This window comes from Andrena cerasifolii, chromosome 13 (genome assembly GCF_050908995.1).
Source record: "Andrena cerasifolii isolate SP2316 chromosome 13, iyAndCera1_principal, whole genome shotgun sequence".
Classification (NCBI taxonomy): domain Eukaryota; kingdom Metazoa; phylum Arthropoda; class Insecta; order Hymenoptera; family Andrenidae; genus Andrena; species Andrena cerasifolii.
This window is the reverse complement of record NC_135130.1, coordinates 1,482,945-1,486,788: the sequence shown is the minus strand read 5'-3', so window position 1 is coordinate 1,486,788 and position 3,844 is coordinate 1,482,945. Positions and strand designations below refer to the sequence as shown.

General features: G+C 34.8%; 1 long non-coding RNA gene across 1 annotated transcript; it reads right to left on the bottom strand.

Moving 5' to 3' along the window:
• Positions 1 to 2,664: 2,664 nt before the first annotated feature.
• LOC143375719 (uncharacterized) lies at positions 2,665 to 3,389 on the bottom strand. The gene is made up of 2 exons (XR_013086956.1): positions 2,951 to 3,389; positions 2,665 to 2,782 (listed from the first exon to the last, which is right to left on the bottom strand). It is a non-coding gene; the product is annotated as an uncharacterized LOC143375719 (long non-coding RNA).
• Positions 3,390 to 3,844: the final 455 nt, after the last annotated feature.

Sequence of the window (3,844 nt, the reverse complement as noted above, 5' to 3'; positions counted from 1 at the left end):
ACTGTAGACGCAAAAATCCCCCAAAATAGCCGAGTTATAGGCTTTCAACGAGGCACGGATGTCGATATTCCGCAGCAGGTAGCGACCATTCTACTTTTCTTCTTTTGCGTTTTTCTCGAAACTACATTTTCAAAGACGTATAATTTTTTTTCACTTTGCTCTCATTTGTGCAATAAATTTTTTTTTCTCAAATCCCTATGCTACATCGTAGGTATTTTATTAAGGAACCCGAAAATCATCGGGTTTTTGATTTCAGACGAACATGTTCGTTATAATTTGTTAGGTTAGTCAAGGGTGTAACGGCGGACGAGCTTCGCGGGAGAAAAAAATAACTCGGTCATTTTTTAATATTTTTCTACAGTATTTATACAATATATGCACTAATACATGATCTACCCATAAGAAGAAAATAAATAATTTTCAACCTCATAGTATCAGTAAAAAAAATTCGTCCAGTTTAGTGCTGTTTCGAGCGCGTCAAAGTAGCGTAACCTCTTAAGGGTTAGTCTTCCATCAAATTATTCCAAAATAATTCATTTTTAAGGTTTTATTTAAAAAAAAAAGTAAACCTCATAGTGTTAACAAAACTTTTTAAGCTGTACTTGTAAATCATTGAAGATAATAAAAATATTTGTTACATTTTTTTTATAACACTGCTGTCTGTTGGTGGCTGTGACTATCCTGATTGTACAAAAAATGGTTCCGCATCAGCGGAATTTATAACGCCTTCAAGAATTATTTGAAATAAAAAAACCAGGAAATACTTAAAGTTTATAAGATTGTTCGAATCTTCTATGGTCCTAGCAAAATATTATAATTAGTACTGTGAAATTAGAAGGAAATATGGCCAATCTACGGAATAATTCCCAGCAAGCTAAATGCTGGCATGGGCCTTTATTTCGTCGGTTTAAACAATATGGCAAAAGTCCCCATCGATCCGATATCCGCTAAAAATTTTATAGAGGGTTGAAGGTAAAAAAAAACTGTTTTTCGTGAATATCTGGTTATCCAACAGTTTCACGACAAAAATAGTTATTAAAAAATTTATAGATTAGAAAATTCTCTACAAAAAAGGTTTTATATGTTTTTTTCGTAGGAGTAACCATTTTCATGTATGACGGGTTACCAAGTTTCAACCCTCATATTTTTGACAAGGGAAGATCCCGAACACTGATATTCAAAAAATTATGAAGCTTTGTGAATATGTAGAGGACGTCCTCCCGAATACAACGCAATTTCGTTTGCTGCCCAATTTGCACCAAGAGGGTGCAATTGACCCCTGAAAATTTTTCGATTTTGTATTATTACTCGGGAACTGTAGGAGATAGAAAAAAAGTTTTCCGAAAAAAGTTACTTCTTTTAATTAGAACTATCATTTGGTAATTTACAGACCATACAGTTCTTACAGCTCGCGAGTTATAATACAAAATTGGAAAATAGCCGGATTTTCAGGTGTCACTTTCACCCCCTTAGAGTGAATAAATTTAAACTTTAATTTTTGGGGATATGTAGAGGGATATATAGGTATGTATTACTCAATTTTTTTGCTGCCCAAATTCAGTCTGAGGGGATGAAATTGACCACTGAAAATCCAACTATTTTCCGATTTTCTGTTATAACTTGCGAACTGTAAGAACTGTAGGGACTATAAGTCACCAAATGATAGTTCTAATTAAAAGAAGCAACTTCTACCTGAAAACTTGTTTTCTATCTCCTACAATTCGCGATTAATAACACAAAATCGAAAAATTTTCAGAGGTCACCCTCTTGGAGCGAATTTATACGAATAACAAATCCAGGATCAGAGTAATATTTGCTGTAGCGTGCGAATTTTCGTAACAAAATCTGCACAATATGTTTCCCAGAATTTGAAAGACCAGCAGCACCGATATGTCTTTCATACGTGCCGCAGAAGTCTATAAAAGGTGGTCTGAAAAACAGCAATGAATTAGCAAACGACGGAGATCATAAATTCTAATGCATCCAGGCGGGACCATGGAGAATTAGCCACCGTCTGAAAGTGTTACAGTGTAAGTGAAATCGACCCGATAAGATTATCTCTCGGTATGGCCACTATGCAGCCGGGAGCTGCCTTCGTCGAGTGATTAATACCATGACTCAGTGACGTCTAACGTGGTAACCCACGCGCTTCTCGAGCGGAGAGGGAAAGAGACGTTTATTCCGAAAAAAGGAGCAACGAAGGATTATTGAAGGGTGACGATAAATTCGTCGACGACGAGAAGTCGAGAGGAAAGACCATATCCAATGGTGATCAAGCCGGGCACCAAATGTACAAACCGTGTCAGACTTTCGTCATTGGCAGGGACAAAAAATGATCTCGTTTATTCAGAGTATGTATATCCATTTGGCGAGGAATAATCAAAGATAATTAAGAGTTCACATTAATTTATTAAATCGCCGCACAGTGGTTCCAAAATGGGAAATTTTGGAAAAAAATTGGGTTCTCTATGTATTCTTATAGAAAATTTTGCGCTGATTCCGAATATATATACCATATTCCTATACCTAAAATAAACGATTCATGTGTTTTTTGGCCAAAAACCATGAAAAATCACGTTTTTTCACATATTTTGCGATATTGAGCAGTTTTCTTCTGCCTCCATGTAATTTTGTCCAATAGAAAAGTTGTATAGAATTAAAATATGCATTTTTTAAAATTTTTTTAATTTATTTTTAACTGTCAATATTCGTTTTTTGAACGGATTTTGTACTTGTACAATGTTTAGACAATTTTGTCGAAACAAAGTACGTAAAATGATCACTGATACTATCCTTGATCGTTTTAATTCTGCAATAAACATTTTGCCTCTTCACTCAAAGGAAGTTTTAGTATATATTCGGAATCAGCGCAAAATTTTCTATTGAAAGGCGACACCCACAAGAGGGATCGACGGTCAACAGTAGCAATTAGGTATTAACCTTTTTTTACGAAAAACAACTTACAAAAACTTTCGCATACGGTACAGACGGTGATGGACGGTGAAATTTTTTAATGGGAATTGTACCTCAAAATATGTACTTTCAAACCTGTCCAGTTTCGTTGCGGAGGTAGACGGAGGTACCTGAAAAAAATGGTGATTTCTAAAACACCTCTATATTCTTTGAGATATTGTTATATTCTGACAACAGTTTCAATTCTACTTCTTTTTACTCTACACTATGTAAAAATGAGTAATAAAACTACTCCGGAAAAAACAGGTCCACTTAGTGATATGTAGAAATTTTGGCCATACTTCTTTAGTGCGAGTTTTTCTGCACTTGTAATCGGTTTTAGAGGCTAAATGAGAGGAAATGATCAATACATAACCGATGAAAAAACATACCTAAAAAAGCAATACGAAATTGTGACATGATTTTTTGACTTTTTTTCCGCCTCTGAATCACTGTGCGCCGTGCCACCTGAATTGTTACCGGATTTTTTAGTTTAACAAATATTATACAGGACTTTTATGTTTATACCGATAAAAATAATATAACATAGGAAAGTTTCAAGGTCAACTTGATATTTTTTAAGTGAGATGACTATGCTTTTTTAGTAATAGGTATTCCATAATGGGAAGAATTCTAAGAAAATAAGTGCTATGCTTATGTATTCCTAAATGAAACCAATAATTTCCGGGATATTCAAATTTCAAGATAGTATTCCTGAACTGACATTGAATTGTCTATACTATGATGAGCATAAAACTGTTTGCGTTTTACTCAGGGAGCTACCACACTCACTTGCGATTTTGGAACAGTGTTTCAACTGCCACCTAGGCAGTTCCAATTTTTTCGAACTAAAATTCAATATGGCCGTGATCACGTGTTCATGATTCATCTG